The following is an 18,174-nucleotide window of genomic DNA, read 5'->3' as shown; positions in this document are numbered from 1 at the left end:
CTCATCAAGAGGAACCGTGTGGATCCCTCATCATTTAGGGCCCACCGAAATCTAGCTTATGAAAGTCGGTGGGAGCCACTTTGGTTTGACATAAATTAAACTAGGGCATAACTTTTGTTCCCTCCTGAAATATGAGTGCATGTGATAGTGAGATTCATATGATGAAATCTCTAAAGGCCTTCCATCTTTAGCATGAAAATGGGTCATTCAGTATTGAAGAAACACACCATAAATTTGGGCTATCCATTTACTGTTGGATCTGTTGGAATGTTTCATAAGATGATAAGGGTGTCATAGACCGATGTGGAAGGGGCCTATCCTAAAATGGAAGACTCTCTCACGGTACCTTGGCGTTCACGAATATGATGGGTGAGCACTCACTGAACAGAAATGTTTAACCTAAAATGGCAGTGAACCTTGTCTGATAGAGGCCAAAGGGAAAACCCATACAATGAGTTCAATGACCCTTCATAGATGAATAAATGAAAATGTAACATAGATTAAAAGTCATATCATTGCTTCCTTGGATAATCCCTAGCTCGCTGCTATATCATTGCTTCCTTGGATAATCCGATATAGCGACAGTTTGATCATATCGAATTGTCCAAGGATATATTGGATAGTCTGAGAATAATGTATGCAAAGCAGAATCGTTTTACTCAGTAGAAGGTCTTGAAACAGTTCATGACCGTGCAGATGTCCTGGTGGGTATCCTACTAGTTCATAGCACCGGTCCTTGGTTTCCACGTGTTTTTCACGTGTTTCTCAAACACTTTCTATGTCAGTGGCTTAGTTAATGGGTCTGCTACATTTTCCGCTGATTCTACCTTCTAAATTAGGACGTCCCTCTTCCAACTATCTCCCGTAGTACATGGAACTTCCTCTCGATGTGCTTCGACTTCGAGTGGGCTCGTGACTCCTTAGCCTGAGCAATAGCTCTACTGTTGTCACACAACAATGGAAAGGGTGATGTGATGGATGGAACTACTCCCAATTCGTGAATGAACTTCTTCATCCATACGACTTTTTTGGCAGCTTCACTTGCATCAATGTATTATGCATCGGTTGTAGAATCCGCCGTGGATCCCAATTTGCTGATTTTCTAGCAAATAGCACACGATCCTATCGTGAAAACATATCCAGATGTAAAAACATATCCAACTATGGGCAGATGCAAGATTAGCCCATCAGGCATTACCCTCAATGGTCTTACTCTTAACCTCTCAGCACATAATGATCAAACACTGCCCAACAAGAGAGGACGTCTCCCTCGGCTACAAGGAAGAGGGCTACACTCTCTTCTCACATGGATCCAGAGAATTAAAACCTTTTGCAAACATTTTGCAACCATAATATATATATATATATATGTGTGTGTGTGTGTGTGTGTGTGTGTGTGTGTGTGTGTGTGTGTGTGTGTGTGTGTGTATCTCTATATAAATATATTTTTCCAAACAAATTTCAACGGTTGAAATCAATTGCTGGTAGTTTTGGTTTTCATCAGAGATAGTGCATCTCCGATCATTCACTTTGTCCGACAAAGGGGCAGATCCTGTCACTATGATCACCCACTCAGATGAATTCTTGGACTGTCCCAATAAATCTAGGTTTTGACCCCCTCTAAGGATCTCACTGATTGACATATCAAAGACAACCCAATCTGACACCTAGTGTAGTATCATAATCGAGTCTAGGGGTCAAGAGTAACATTCCAGTTTTGCCCATAAACCTCTAAGATCCAGGGCAATACTGGAATTCTGGTCTGGTTTAGGGTTTCAAGAAACCCCACACTGCATGTACCTCAGGTCTCACCCTAGAAGATGAGACAATCCACCCCAACCAACCTGGTGGCACATCAGTGTCAACCTTGGCAGGATAAATCTCCCCAGATCTATCAAATGACTGTGAAAATTCTAAACTAACACGAGCCTCATATGTGCCCAATTTAAGGGTATTACACAGAAACACACCATAATAACATGAATCAAATATGTATTTTATTCATTTACAATAAATGTCATAATGTACATCATTTTGATTGGAGCTAAGGGCATACATTATCTAACAGCTCCCACTTGCACTTAGGTGCAATCTGGTATAAATCGGAGTCCCATGCTTTCCACGTGTTTCTCAAACAATTTTTGTGTCAGTGGATTAATCAATGGGTCTGCTACATTCTGAATTAGGACGTCCCCTCTTCCAACTATCTCCCGTAGTACATGGTACTTCCTCTCGATGTGCTTGGACTTCAAGTGGGCTCGTGGCTCCTTAGCCTGAGCAATAGCTCCAGTTTTGTCACACAATAGTGGAATGGGTGATGTGCTATATGGAACTACTCCCAATTCATGAATGAACTTCTTCATCCATATGGCTTCTTTGGCAGCTTTACTTGCGGCAATGTATTCAACTTTGGTTGTGAAATCCATAGTGAACCCCTGTTTGCTGCTTTTTGCAACAAACAGCACACGATCCTATCATGAAAACATACCCAAATATAGGCTTTCTATCATCTGGATCTGACTGGAAGTCGACATCAGTATACCCTTTGATCTGTAGTGAACTACCATCGAATACTAGACAAAACTCTTTTTTTCCTTTGAAGGTACTTTAGTATGTTTTTCATAATAGTCCAATGCTCTTGTCCTGGGTTTGACTGGAATCTGCTTACTACACTCACTGCCCAAGAGATGTCAGGACAAGTGCACAGCATGGCATACATGATGCTCCCTACGGCTGAGGCATAGGGAACGTCCTTCATCCCTCAATCTCCTCGAGAGTCTTGGGAGACATACCCTTGGTGAGAGTGACTCCATGCCTGAAAAGAACATTTGCTTTCTTGGAGCTCTCCATGCTGTATCTCTTGACTATCCTGTCAATGTAAGCAGATTGAGATAATCCTATTATTATCTTCAATCTATCTCTATAGAGCTGAAGGCCTAGTGTGTAGGAGACTTCTCCAAGAACTTTCATGGAGAATTGCTGTGAAAGCCATACTTTCATTGTAGTCAACATTCCTACATCATTCTCAATGAGTAGAATGTCATCTACATACAGAACTAGGAATGTAATCTTATCCCCCACTGGATTTCTTGTAAACATAGGGCTCATCCAGATTCTGCTCAAAGTCAAACCTTTTGACGGTAAAGTCAAACCGGATGTTCCAACTTCTAAAAGCTTGCTTAAGTCCATATATAGATCGATTTAATTTACATACCATGTGTTTCTGACCCGTAGCTATAAAACCTTGCGATTGCTGCGTATAAATATCTTCACTAAGATCTCCATTCAGGAACGCAGTTTTGACATCCATTTGCCAAATCTCGTAATCATGGTATGCTGCTACAGCTACCAGGATCCTAATGGATTTGCCAAATCTCGTTCTTTTAACATGTGCCGGACAACTCCAAATCTTCAAGTGTCTCACACTTGGTTTATTACCGATCCAAAGCTCATAGGGAGTCTTCGGAACTAATTTGGTTGGAACCTGGTTCAGCACGTATATCGTAGTCTCTAATGCGTATCCCCAAAAAGATGTGGGTAACTCTGACTGTACGAGAAGTGACCAGACCATATCCAATTAGGTCCTATTCCTCCTCTCTGAAACACCATTAAGTTGTGGTATAGTAGGAGGAGTCAATTGTGATACTACCCCTTTGACCTTCAAGTAGTCCCTGAATTCATTAGAAAGATACTCGCCACCTCGATCCGATTAAAGGGTCTTAATTTCTCTCCCTAACTGTTTCTCGACCTTTTGTTTGAACTCCTTGAACTTTTCAAATGATTCAAACTTGTGTCTCATCAGGTACACGTAACCATACCGAGAATAATCATCGGTAAATGTAATGAAATACACGTGCTAGTTACGAGTCCTAACACTTAGGGGACCACATACATCAGTATGTATCAGGACATAGAAGTAACCAACAATTGGTTTCTATGACATAGGATTCGAAATTACCTTTCTTGGATTCTAGGTATTGAGGACAATTCCTCTTCCAGTGGCCGCCCTAATGGCAGAAATGACAGGCATCTGATGCCTTGTCTTTCCTCTGCTTCTTGGGTTTGGTGGCCTTCTTCTAGGGCTTTCTCTTTGCCCTCCTCTTCTTGCCCTTCTTGCCAGTTTCAACAAGCATGGCTAGGGGCTCATCTTTCTTAATCAGTTCTTCGACCCTCTTTAACATATTGTTGAGTTCATGAATGCTGACATTCAACTTATTCATATTATAGTTCATTATGAACGGATTGAAGAATGGAGGCAAAGATTTGAGAATGACATCTATTTGGGTCGTATTATCCAACCCGGATCCAAGAGCCTCAAGCTCATTGATGTAACCCATCATCCGAAGACAATGGTCATGGACTTGCTGCCCCTTGGACATCTGTGCGGTCATGAATTGATTCAAGACCTTCTGTCGAGTAGAACTATTCTTCTCTTCATACATTATCTTTAAGCTATCCAATATGTCCTTGGCTAGTTCGATCTGACCTCTGTATCAGATTGTCCAGTGTGGCAATGATGTAACACCGGGCGAGGGAGTTTTTCTCCTACCATTCTTGATAGTCCCTTCTCCGTGCCTCAGAAGCCCTATCTCCCGGACGTTCCGGGGCAGGATTCTTGGCCACCATATCCAGCTTTTCAGAAGTCAAGACCAGCATAAGGTTACGGTACTAGTCGACATAGTTTGGGCCTTTAAGCTTGTTGTCGTCAAGAAGCTTTGCAAATTGTTCGTTTGCCATTTTCTGATAAAAGAGCAAACATCAGTCCACAACCTAATTTGATTCATGTTATCCACATAGATATGCTTTTAATCTATGATCCATTCCCATTTATTCATCTCTGATATTTCCCTCCTATCTCAGTGACGGAGACTACGAATTGTCTCTGAAAATGTGGGAAACCACATAGGGTGCATGGAGCCAACTATTCCAGCTACATAACCCCACCACCTTTTTGTGAAGGATCATATCCACTCATCGTATAAGCTTTCCCTTTGGCCTCTGTCAGACAAGGTTCAGAGCCATTTTAGGTTAAATCTTTTTGTCCAGTGAGTGCTCACCCATCATATTCATGAATGCCAAGGTATCGTGAGAGAGTCTCTCATTTTCTGGTGAGGCCACTCCCACATCTATGACGCCTCTATCATCTTATGAAACATTCCAACAGATCCAGCAGCAATTCGGATGGCCCATTTTCTGGTGCTTCCCCTCATTACTTGAAGGACCCATCTTTATGCTAATGATGGAAGGCCTTTAGAGAGTTCATCACATAAATCTCCCTATCACATGCACTCATATTTTAGGAGGGAACAAAAGTTATGCCCTAGTTTAATTTAGGTCAAACTAGAGTGGTTCCCACTGACTTTCATAAAACCATATTTAGGTGGGACCTAAACGGCTAGGGTTCCGCACGTAACCTTTTTAGGGGTGTGGGGCCCACCACTGAGGGAGATCATCCAATGATCTTTAGGTACTCCATGGCAATGATGTGCATTCATCCTTGGTGTGCGCAAGAGACACTATCGTATATGCATGGGCCAAGTTATGTCTGACAATTAGCCTCCATCGAACCACAGATTCAGTCCAACCAATTTGGTCCAATTTGTTTCGAATGGGTCTAGGGTTTGATTTTTAATTAAATATTTAATTCAAGAAAATGATATGAAATTAATTACTGATTAAAAAACAAGCAAGAATTAATTACAGGGCTGTTCGCACACCTCCATTCTGCAAAACAAATGTCAGATCACAGTTTGCAGTTTCATAAACTACAAATCGCAGATAACGATCTTGATATTTATGAAATCTCCTTCTGTGCTGCCATCTTCATCAAGAAAAAAAAATAGAAAACCTAATTTCTATTAATATTACATATGATCGAATCCTATACATTCAGTCTAGAAAATAAAAAAAAAATATTTATAGACCAGAATGTAAAAACAAAAACTACAAATCATAGGTTCATTGTGCCAATCAAGATTTCGATCTCCATTTGTACGAATAGCCCATAAATCAAGAAAATAATAAAGAATAGTTCTAAGTATAATCCAGATTTATAATAATTAATTTTAGATCATTATCCCTTTAATAGGGAATCGATTTCCCAAAAAAACCCTAATCTGTGCAAATCGGGTAGAACGCCTTCTGCCCATTTGTGCAGGTTCAGATCTGATTTAATTTGGTTCAAGATTTGAACCTGGCTCTGATACCACTGAAGGGATGAGAGCTCCATCATATGGATAGTCGAACCTTGTTGGGAGGTAGGGCGAATTTTCAAAAATTTCTCTCTCTTCCATGTGGGAATCGCATTCCCTATTTTAGAAAAACTGCATTTTTCAAGGGTCAATCTTGAACCAAGAACCGAACGAGATCTGAACCAAAATAGTAGGAGAGAGATATACCTGATACGAAGATGTAATATCTCCCAACGAAGGTGTTCACGCCCAAAGAAAGACTCCAAAGACTACTACCACTAAAGATGACACAGAGAATGGTGAAGCAGAATCAGCAGGGTTCGTCCAACGAACCAAATTCTTCAGCAAGAATTTGATGGAGGCAGTGAACACGACTTCTGATCAGCCTTTCTCCAAAGACTGGTATCAAGACACTTCTTGATCTCTCCTACAAAGGGTGGAGATCCAAAATTCTGACGGGTTGTCGAAGCCCTCAAAATTAATTCTAGTCCCACCTTACAACAAAATTGTAGTAACAGTGGTACCAAGTCGAATCCCATAGGGAGCCAATAATTAATTTCTCAGCTGAATGGCAATTTAAAGAATGGGAAATTTTAATAATTAAAATTCTAAAATTACAAAAGGGCAAATAACAACTAACAAGGAATATTCAGTCTTACCAACTTTAATCCAAGGGTTCGAATTGAGTCAATTGGTCTTCGATCATAGGTAAAAATCAACAGTCTTGTAATTCAAGCATTTAACCTTTGGATTTATTAGGATAGCCATAATAAACCTTGTATTTTCCTAATTTAGTTGACCAAATCTAGCATTCGATCAACACTTATCATTGACCAATTGGGCACGCTAGCGTTCCATATCAATTAATGATAGTAATAACATCCGTGAAGATAGTTAAACAAAAATAAAAATAATTGAGATAGATGCAATTATCCAATCTTGTTCCATTAATTCCCTTTAGGTTAAAACATGCCAATACATTGGTCAAAGGCTATCATGAACAATTGACCCAAAAAGATATTAACCTAATTGCTACTTGTACCACTATTGTGACAATTACGGATCATCGAATTATAGATAGTAGTAGGAAGATCACTATTAATTAATTTGTCAGACTAATCAATATTAACTTCCATAAGAACATGCACAAGAATCAACGAATACTTGAATTAAAAGCAAGAAATTAAATTAAACACATAACCTCACGATGACACAATCGAATCAACAATCCCCCTTGAATCAAAAAAGAAAAGCTCAGTCGCTCATAGTTGTCGTCTCCTTCTTGCCTTGCTTCCAAGATGGATGGACTGCTTGCTTGCTTGGTTGCTTGATTTCTTGATTGATGCCTAAAGCTGGTCATTCCCCTCTTTATAAAGCTTTAGAGGAGGGGCTCTCTCTAACTCCTCTTAGGAGATTATCCTCAAAAAATAGAAAGTCCTAATCAATTTTGATCCAATCATATCCTATCTCTTATCTAATAATCTCAATCTTCTTTATCTTTCTAGGATTACAATTGAAATTTAAATCTGATAGGACTCTTTATTCTTGAATTCAAGTTGGGCTTCTTTAATAATTTGGGCCGCTACAAGGCTTTTCTACGAATTGGGCTTCAACTATGATCTGGGCTTCTTAGAGAATTTTCTTCGACTCTGGGCCATATTTTGACCTTGATTTAGACCGAATCTATCAAAACCCAAAACAATAAAGTTTTATAGTTCTTCCTTATCTTTCCAATACATCTTGAATCATCCTAATCGGAGTTCGGATGTGAGAGTTATGCCTAGATTACTGAGTGGTGCCAAAATTGTGCAAAATCGTCCGATTAGCCTTGTTTTCCTCATGTCGCCTTCTTGCTTGCCCTGAATTGAAATACAAGTAATGAGTCCAGTTAAGTGCTAATTTAATGTAAAATAATGAATATTTGGGGATAAAAATATGATACTTTTTATTCCCATCAAACTGGCTATAGCGACGACTAGAGGAAATCGCAGGGAGAAGATGGCGCAATCACACTGTTGCTGTCTTCTCTCTGGGTGCTCTGAGATCTGATCTCTGAGATTTCTGGGATGCTTGGGATGAACTGAATGGTTCGCCCCCTTTCTTCTTTTATAGGCTTAAAGAGAGCTCCTAGTCTCATTAGGAGTTTCCTAATCCAAATATGTATTTTGATAAATAGTTTTCTTTAAGAGATAAGGATAAATCCTTATCTTATCTGCAGATTAGATCAGCTCTCTCCTAATATCATTAGGAGGTTTTCAGATCTGAATTCAGATATGGACTCTCTGAGTGGATAGGGTAAGACCCTATCCTTTCTGCTAATTTAATCCCAGATCTGCCCCTTTATTTAACTAATAAAATTAGGCCAATTCGAAATGGGCTTTCGGCCTAATAAGTCTAAGTGCTCAAAGTGCTTCCAACCTGCTACCCAGTTGGGTTTCTTTGTATGGTGTGGGATCCAAACATTGATGTACACATCAATCACATGGGTTCAGCCAGCCTTTGTTACAAGGCCTGGCCAAATTCACTGAAAAGACAGTGAACCCCCTGAAGCCCATCACATGGACTCCTAATGGGCCCAACACTTATACTAAGTGGTCCCTGGGCTATGCCACCTTATAAAAACCATGGACTATGGGCAGATGCAAGATTAGCCCATCAGGTATTACCCTCAATGGTCTTACACTTAACCTCTTAACCCATAATGATCAAACAATGCCCGACAAGAGAGGATCTCTCCCTCGGCTGCAAGGAACAGTGTTGCACTCTCTGATCACATGGATCACGGGAATTAAAACCTTTTGCAAACATTTTGAAACCATAATATCTGTGTATCCGTATATAAATATATTTTACAAAACAAACTTCAACGATTGAAATCGGCTGCCGACAGTCTTGGTTTCCATCAGAGACAGTGCATTCCCGATCATTACCTTTGTCCGACAAAGCGGCTGATTCTGTCACTATGATCACCCACTCAGATGAATTCTCGGACTGTCCCAACATACCCAGGTTTTGACCCCCGCTAAGGATCTCACTGATTGGCATATCGAAGACAGCCCAATCTGACACCTAATGTAGTATCATAATCGAGTCTAGAGGTCAGGTGTAACTTTCCAGTTTTGCCCACTAATCACCAAGGTCCAGGGTAAAACTGTAAATCTGGTCTAGTTCATGGTTTCAAGTAAACCTACACTGCATGTACCTCGGGTCTCACCTTGGCAGCTGAGACAGGCCACCCCAACACTTGGCGGCACATCAGTGTTAGCCTTAGTAAGATAAATCTCCCCAGACTTATCCATCGGTTGTGAACATTCTAAACTAACACGAGTCTCATAAGTGTCCAGTTTAAGGGTATTACACATAAACACACCACTATAACTTGAATAAAATATGTACTTTATTCATTTACAATAGATGTCATAATGTACATCAATCTGATTGGAGCTAAGGGCATACACTGTCTAATAGATGACGAAACGACCATTTAACGGTAAGCCTGAAAAAATGTACAGGCACGCTTGACCTTATACATACTGATGTATGTGGTCCCATGAGTGTTAGGACACGTAACCAACATGTTTATTTTATAACATTTATCGATGATTACTCTCAGTATGGTTATGTGTACCTAATGGGACACAAGTCTAAATCATTTGAAAAGTTCAAAGAGTTCAAACAAGAGGTTGAGAAATAGTTAGGGAGAGAAATTAAGACCCTTCGATCGGATCAAGGCAGCGAGTATCTCTTTGACGAATTCAGGGACTACTTAAAGGTCAATGAGATAGTAACACAATAGCTCCTCCTGCTACACCACAGCTAAACGGTGTGTCAGAGAGGAGGAACCAAACTTTATTGGATATGGTCCAATCACTTCTCATACACTTAGAGTTACCCATATCCTTTTGGGGTTATGCATTAGAGACTGTGATATATGTGCTAAACCAGGTTCCAACCAATCAGTTCCGAAGACTCCCTATGAGCTTTGGACCAGAAAAAAAACCAAGTGTTAGACACTTGAAGATTTGGGGTTGTTTGGCACATGTTAAAAGAACGAGTGCAGACAAATTGGAATCCAAAACCAGTCGTTCCTAGTCGTAGGCTACCCAAAAGGCTCTGTAGGTTACCAATTCTATTATCCAAGAGAACAGAAGGTGTTCTGTAGTCGAAAAGCCCATTTCATGGAGGATGATTACATCCTAAACAATCACCATCAGAAAGTTGTTCTTTATGAGGAAAGCTCAGGGGTAGTGGGAGGTGTCCCACAAGTTCCAGGTAATGACCAACCTAGAAGATCAACCCGGGTTTCCAGACCTCCATTCTGTTTCGACTATGACCAGGATAGTTACTTGGTGCAAGCTACGACCAGTGAGGAGGATCCCGTGACTTATACGGTAGCTATGTTGGACATAGATTCCTTCAAATGGGTAGATGCCATGAGAGTTGAGATGGACTCGATGGAGACCATTGGAGTCTGGACTCTAATGGATCCGCCCCCTGGGGTAAAAGCAATTGGATGCAAATGGATCTATAAGACTAAGAAAATGACTCGTGATATAGTAAATCCCACATGCCTTTGGCATTACCGACTTGGCCATATTGGTGTTGACCGAATCACAAAGCTGGTAAAGGATGGTCCTTTGGATTTTCTAACCGTAGAAAATCTTTCCACTTGTGAGCCTTGCCTCCAAGGTAAGATGACTAAACGGCCATTTGACGGTAAGCCTGAAAGATGTGTAGGCACATTTGACATGATACATACTGATGTATGTGGTCCCCTAAGTGTTAGGACATGGAATCAACATGTGTATTTCATCACTTTTACAGATGATTTTTCATGATATGGTTATGTGTACCTAATGAGACACAAGTCTGAATCCTTTGAAAAGTTCAAAGAGTTCAGATAGGAAGTTGAGAAACAATTAGGGAGAGAAATTAAGGCCCTTCGATCGGATCGAAGTGGCGAGTATCTCTCTGGCGAATTCAGGGACTACTTAAAGGTCAATGGGATAGTGTCACAATTTGCTCCTCCTACTACACCTCAACTCAACGGTGTTTCAGAGAGGAGGAATAGGACCTTGTTGGACATGGTCCGGTCTCTTCTCGTATGCTCAGAATTACCCACATCCTTTTGGGGATATGCATTAGAGACTACTATCTACACGCTGAATCGGGTTCCAACCAAATCGGTTCCGAAAACTCCATATGAACTATGGACCAAAAGGAATCCAAGTGTAAGACACTTGAAGATTTTGGGTTGTCCTGCACACGTTAAAAGAATAAGTGCATACAAGTTGAAATCCAAAACCAGTCGTTGCCTATTTATAGGCTACCCAAAATATTCGGTGGGTTATCTATTCTATGACCCAAGTGAGCATAAAGTGTTCTGCAGTCGAAACGCCTAATTCTTCGAAACCGAATACATCCTGGACACCCATCATCATGAAATAGTTCTTGATGAGGAGAGCTCATGAGCAGTGGGAGATGTCCTACAAGTTCCAAGTAGTGACCAACCTAGAAGATCCACTTGGGTATCCGGACCACCAGTCCAACATGGTTATGACCAAGATAGTTACCTGGTGGAAGCCTTGACTAGTGAGGAGGATCCTGTAACTTACGCGGAAGCTATGTTAGACATAGATTCCCAGAAGTGGGTGGAGGCCATGAGAGTTGAGATGGACTCGATGGAGGCCAATGGAGTCTAGACTCTAGTAGATATGCCCTCAGGGGTAAAAGCAATTGGTTGCAAGTGGATTTACAAGAGGAAGAAGGGCCATGATGGCAAGATTGAGACCTACAAAGCTCGTTTGGTGGCGAAAGGGTATACTCAGAAAGAAGGCGTCGATTATGAGGAAACCTTTTCGCCCATGGCCATGCTTAAATCCATTAGGATCCTGCTAGCTACAGCAGCATACCATGACTACGAGATTTGGCAGATGGATGTCAAAACCGCGTTCCTGAATGGAGATCTTAGTGAAGATATCTACATGCAGCCACAAGGCTTCATTGCTGCTGGTCAGGAACACATGGTATGTAAATTTAATAGATCCATATATGAACTTAAGCTGGCTTCTAGGAGTTGGAACATCCGTTTTGATTCTGCTGTTAAAACGTTTGAATTTGAGCAAAATCCGGATGAGCCCTGTGTTTACAAGAAGTCCAGTGGGGATAAGATCACTTTTTTGGTGTTGTACGTGGATGATATCCTACTCATTGGGAATGTTGTAGGAATGTTGACTTCGGTCAAGGTATGGCTATCGCAGTAGTTATCCATGAAAGATCTTGGAGAAGCTTCATATATACTGGGTTTTCGACTCTATAGTGATATATCCAAGCCCAAGAAGGCAATTGGGAGTTGGAGCAAGGTATTACTCATGTATGGCTATCATAGCAGTTCTCCAGTTTAAAATGTTCTCAACCATTGGATAGTGATTAGACTAAAAAGTACCATATTTTTATCCCCTAATATTCATTCTTTTACATTTATTTTGCACTTAAATGGATTCATTACTCTTATATTTTGATTCAGGGCAAGAAAAAAGGCAATTGGAAGAAAATAGGGCAATTCAGATGATTTTGCATAGTTCAGGCAACAGTCAGTAATCTAGGCATAATTCTCAATTCCGGACGATCCGCATCGAATATGAAATTGGGCCCGAAGTCGGAGCAAGTTTGCAGTCATGCCCATTTCACAACTGAAGCCCAACACGCAGAAGAGCCTTGTAGCAGCCCAACTCGAATTCAAGAGCCAAGAGTCCCAATTTCGAATGTAACCTTCAGAAAGACTGTCTTATTAGATTTATATTTTTGAATGTAATCCTATAAAGATAAAAAAGATTGGATTAGATCACTAGATAAGAGATAGGATTGGATTAGTTCAAAACAAATCAAGACATGCAGTTAATCTCCTAGAAGGAGTTGGAGAGAGCCCTCTCCCTCAGCTATATAAAGACGGGGATGGACCAGCTCTAGGCATCACTCAATCAAAGGATCCAAGAGATCATCAAGCAACTTAAGCTACCAAGAGAGCAGTTCGGCCACTAAGAAGCAAAGCATGAAGGTTTTGCAAATCATGAGCACCTGAGCTTTTTTTTTTTCTAGTTCAAGGGGGAGGTTCGATTGTGCCATTGTGAGATTCTATGTTTAATTTAAGATCTTGCTTTTTAATTCAAGTATTCATTGATTCTTGTGCCTATTTTCATTGGATGTTAATGTTAATTAGTCTGACAGATTAATTAATGTTGATTTTCCTACTGCTATCCATGGTTCGGTGCCGTAATTGTCACGAATAGTGGTACAAGTAGCAATTAGGTTAATATCTTTCTGGGTCAATTGTTCGTGATAGTCTTTGACCAAAGTATTGACATGTTTTAACCTAAAGGGAATCGATGGAACAAGATTTGATAATTGCAGCTATCTCAATTGTTGTTATATTGGTTTAACTATTTTCACAAAGCTTAATGCCATCACTGGTTAATATGGAATGCTATCGTTGTTAAACAGTCTTGTATGCCCTTAGCTTCAATCAAAATGATGTACTTTATGAATTTATTGTAAATGAATAAAAGTGCATATTTGATTCATGTTCCCTTGGTATGTTTCTGTGTAATACCCTTAAATTGGACACTTAATGAGACTCGTGTTAGTTTAGAATGTTCACAGCCAGTGGGTTGGTCTGGGGAGACCTATCCTGACAAGGCTGACACTGTGGTGCCACCAAGTCGGTTGGACCAATTCTAGGGTTTAATCAAGGCTGAAAGTCAGCCCTAATTTTCCCACTAATGGGCCTGCGGATTGATATTTAATTAAATGGTTAATTCGACCCATCCTGTAAAGGCCCAGTTTTAAATAGTTAAAACTGCAAAAAGCCCAGTTTAAAGGATAAAGCTATATGGGTCGAACTGGGTAACCCTAACTCAGCCCATATACCTAGATAATATTAATGGTTAATATTATGAAATTTTAACGGGCTTCCAACGGGCCTTACAAATAATTAATTGATTGAATCAATTTATCCCTACATGAGATGTATGGATGTGTGATGTGTTGCGTACATGGGCCATAAGTGCTTGGCCCATGCTCATTCGACAGTGGCTCTTGCGCACACCATGGCTGAATGCACATCATTGCCATGGTGTCCCTTTTGGTCATTGGATGACCTCCCTCAGTGGTGGGCCCCACACCTCATCGAGAGGTTACGTGCGGAACCCTAGCTGATTTAAGGCCCACCGAAATCTGGCTTTATGAATGTCAGAGGGAGCCACTTTGGTTTGACCTAAATCAAACTAGGGCGTAATTATTTGTTCCCTCCAGCTAATATGAGTGCAAGTGATAGGGAGATTCATATGATGAACTCTCTAAAAGCCTTCCATCATTAGCATGAGGATGGGTCCTTCAGTAATGAGGAAATGCACCAGAAAATGGGCTATCCATTTGCTGTTGGGCTTGTTTGAGTGTTTCATAAGATGATAGGGGCGTAATAGACCGATGTGGGAGGGGCTTCACCAGAAAATGGGAACTCTCTCACAGTACATTGGCGTTCACGAATATGATGGGTAAGCACTCACTGGACAGAAAGGTTTACCTGAAAACGGCTCTGAATCTTGTCTGACAGAGGCCAAAGGGAAAACTCATATGATGAGTGGATATGATCCTTCACAGAAAGGAGGTGGGGTTATGCAGCTAAAACAGTTGGCTCCATGCACCCCATGTGATTTCCCACATTTCCAGAGACAACCCGTACTCTTCGTCACTGAGAAAGGAGGGAAATCTCAAAGATGAATAAATGGAAATGGTCGTAGATTAAAATTCATATCTATGAAATGAACATGAATCAAATTAGGTTGTTGACTGATGTTTGCTCTTTTATCAGAAAATGGCAAACGGATCTTTTGCAAAGCTTCTTGATGACAACAAGCTTAAGGGCCCAAACTACGCCGACTAGTACAGGAACCTTATGTTGGTCCTAGCTTCAGAAATGCTGGACAAAGTGGCAAAGAATCCTGCCTCGGAGCGTCCGGGAGACAGGGCTTCTGAGGCCCGAAGGAGAAACTTTCTGGAATGGGAGGAGAAAAACTCCCTAGCCCGGTGTTACATCCTCGCCTCCTTGGACAACCCAATATAGAGGCAGTTCGATCAGATCGAACTTGCCAAGGACATATTGGACAATCTGATGACGATGTATGAAGAGCAGAATCGTTCTACTCAGCAAAAGGTCTTGACGCAGTTCATTACCACTCAAATGTCCAAGGGCCAACAAGTTCACGACCATTGTCTTTGGATGATGGGTTACATCAACGAACTGGAGGCTCTTGGATCCGGGCTGGACCTCGCAACCCAGATAGACGCTATCCTTAATTCTTTGCCTCCTTCCTTTAATCCGTTCATTATGAACTATAACATGAACAAGTTGAATGTCAGCTTGCAAGAGCTCAACAATATGTTGCAAAGAGATGAAGAACTGATTAAAAAGGATGAGCTTGTAGCTATGCTTGTTGAAACTAGCAAATCGGGCAAGAGAAAGAGGAAGGCAAAGAAGCCTCAGAAGAAAGCCACCAAAGGCAAAAGGTAGAAGAAAGACAAAGGATCGGATGCCTGTCACTTCTGCAAGAAGACCGGCCACTGGAAATGGAATTGTCCTGCCTACCTAGAATCCAAGAAAGGTAATTTCGAAACTTGTGTAATAGAAACCAATTTATTGGTAGCTTCTGCGTCCTGGTGTATTGACTCCGGGGCTTCAACTCATGTGTGTAACTCACTGTAGGGGTTCAAGGTAAGCAGAAGGCTGAGTGAAGGAGAAGTCACTCTCTACTTGGGGACTACTGCAACTGTTGCAGCCGCGACCATAGGAACCGTGGAGTTATTTTTTAGAGAATGAACTATTGTATTAAAAGATTGTCTTGATGTACAAAATTTAAGAAAAAATTTGATTTCTGTTTCAAAACTGTGTGCAGATGGTTATTCTGTCTTGTTTAGTAATACGATTACTATTAAAAAAAATAACAGATTCATCGCATACGGGGAACTGGACAATGGTCTCTATGTTCTACACCCTTCTCTAGAAACTAACATAACAGAAACTACGTCGGCTGAAATTCCCAAGAAGAGAGCTCGTGATACAGTTAATCCCACGTGTCTGTGGCATTACCGACTTGGTCACATCGGTGTTGACTGAATCACAAGGTTGGTAAAGGATGGTCATTTGGATTTTCTAACTATAGAAGATCTTCCCACCAGTGAGCCCTGCCTACAAGGCAAGATGACGAAACGACCATTTGACGGTAAGCCTGAAAGATGTACAGGCACACTTGACCTAATACATACTGATGTATGTGGTCCCCTGAGTGTTAGGACACGGAATCGACACGTGTATTTCATCACCTTCATAGATGATTTCTCACGATATAGTTACGTGTACCTAATGAGACATAAGTCTGAATCCTTTGAAAAGTTCAAAGAGTTTAGACAAGAGGTCGAGAAACAGTTGGGGAGAGAAATTAAAGCCCTTCGATCTGATCGAGGTGGCGAGTATCTCTCTGACGAGTTCAGGGACTACTTAAAGGACAATGGGATAGTATCACAATTAGCTCCTCCTGCTACACCACAACTTAACAGTGTTTCAGAGATGAGGAATAGGACCTTATTGGATATGGTCCAGTCACTTCTCATACACTCAGAGTTACCCACATCCTTTTGGGGTTACGCAATAGAGACTGCGATTTACGTGTTGAATCGGGTTCCAACCAAATCGGTTCAGAACACTCCATATGAACTTTGGACCAGAAAGAAACCAAGTGTCAGACACTTGAAGATTTGGGGTTGTCCAGCACACGTTAAAAGAACGAGTGCAGACAAGTTGGAATCCAAGACCATCCGTTGCCTATTTGTAGGTTACCCAAAAGGCTCTGTAGGTTACCTTTTCTATGACCCAAGTGAGCAAAAAGTGTTCTTCAGTCGAAATGCCCAGTTCTTGGAGACCAATTATATCCTGGACACCCATCGTTAGGAAATTGTTCATGATGAGGAGAGCTCAGGAGCAGTGGGAGATATCCCACAAGTTCCACGTAGTGACCAACGTAGAAGATCCACTTGGGTATTCAGACCACCAGTCCGTCATGGTTATGACCAGGATAGTTTCCTGGTGGAAACCTTGACTAGTGAGGAGGATCCCGTGACTTACGCAGAAGCTATGTTGGACGTAGATTCCTAGAAGTGGGTGGAGGCCATGAGAGTAGAGATGGACTCAATGGATACCAATGGAGTCCGGACTCTAGTAGATCCGCCCTCCGGGGTCAAAGCAATCGGTTGCAAATGGATTTACAAGAGGAAGCAGGGCCCCAATGGTAGAGTTGAGACCTTCAAAGCTCGTCTGGTGGCGAAAGGGTACAGTCAGAAAGAGGGCATCGATTATGAGGAAACCTTTTCGCCTATGGCCATGCTTAAATCCATTAGGATCCTGCTAGCTGTAGCAGCATATCATGATTATGAAATTTGGCAAATGGATGTCAAAACTGCATTCCTTAATGGAGATCTTACTGAAGATATGTATATGCAGCAGCCGCAAGGCTTCATAGCTGCGGGTCAGGAAAACATGGTATGTAAACTTAATATATCCATTTATGGACTTAAGCAAGCTTCTAGAAGTTGGAACATCCGTTTTGACTCTGCCGTCAAATCATTTGACTTCGAGCAGAATCCGGATGAACCCTGTGTTTACAAAAAGTACAGTGGAGATAAGGTTACCTTCTTGGTTCTGTATGTAGATGACATTCTACTCATTGGGAATGATGTAGGAATGTTGACTACGGTGAAAATATGGCTTTCACAGCAATTCCCCATGAAAGATCTTGGAGAAACCTCCTATATACTGGGTCTTCGACTCTATAGAGATAGATCGAAGCGGATAATAGAATTATCCCAATCTGCCTACATTGACAAAATATTCAAAAGATACAGCATGGAAAACTCCAAGAAATGATCTCACTGA

This window comes from Nelumbo lutea, chromosome 1 (assembly GCF_056320005.1).
Source record: "Nelumbo lutea isolate HS-2025 chromosome 1, American lotus-T2T, whole genome shotgun sequence".
Lineage (NCBI taxonomy): Eukaryota > Viridiplantae > Streptophyta > Magnoliopsida > Proteales > Nelumbonaceae > Nelumbo > Nelumbo lutea.
The sequence above is the reverse complement of the archived record's forward strand: the minus strand, read 5'-3'. Positions refer to the sequence as shown.